This window comes from Antennarius striatus, chromosome 5 (genome assembly GCF_040054535.1).
Source record: "Antennarius striatus isolate MH-2024 chromosome 5, ASM4005453v1, whole genome shotgun sequence".
NCBI classification, from domain to species: Eukaryota; Metazoa; Chordata; class Actinopteri; order Lophiiformes; family Antennariidae; genus Antennarius; species Antennarius striatus.
Genome location: NC_090780.1, coordinates 18,306,710 through 18,307,630, shown reverse-complemented (window position 1 = coordinate 18,307,630; position 921 = coordinate 18,306,710).

Below are 921 nucleotides of genomic sequence, written 5' to 3'. Positions count from 1 at the left end.
TGCGTGCGCGCTCCCGTCGCGCCCCTCGGCCCACAGCGAAGCCAATGAGAATACGCCTCAGCATCCTGGACCCGCCCCCTCCGGTCCGGTCACTAGGGTTACAAAAGCACTGGACTGTGGGGATCATGCTCCTCAAACCTAAACCAATGGCAGCTGTTCACTTGAGGTGAGTTTTGAGATCCAGCATACATAAATCTCTACATATTTGTACACTCTACTGATGTTACTCTACTTATATCTACAAATACCAAGTAATATCAAGTAATGTCAACTAATTCATTGACCTCATAAAACTACTGGTGGCTTGTGGAATTCTGTGTTTATCACCAGTAGTTAAATAGTGTTCAACAGAATTTATATTCCATGAGGCAGAGCCAGATTTGTTATTTTTTAGTCCAGATGGGATTTCTTACCTTTCGCAGATCCATGAAATCGATTTAAATGACCCTGAAGCTACATTATGTCAACTGCACACTGGTGGCAATGATATGTCAAAACACTCTTCCAGATTGTGATCAATGGATCTGGATGTACTATTGGTGGAACATAAAGAGTTGTACCAAAAAGGGAATTTTGGGGGGATTTTACCTATTATTATTATTTTTGTTATACTGTATTGAATTTTTTTTTAAAAAACAAAAAACGTAGCTATCATCATTGACGTGAAAATGTGATCCAGAATCAGCATCTGCACCTAAATCCATCTCAGCATTAAATCAACTCATCCCTGGCCAAAGATCCACTCCTGCAAAATATATAATTCTAGTCTGCTTGAAATCTTTCAAAACATACAGTATTTTTAGTGAAACAGGCAGACACACTAACAATCAAGGGTGATCATGATGATGATGATGATGATTAACGGCTTTTGCTGTCACTAGTTCCCTGAATTAAAATCAATAATAGTAATAGAATCCTTGT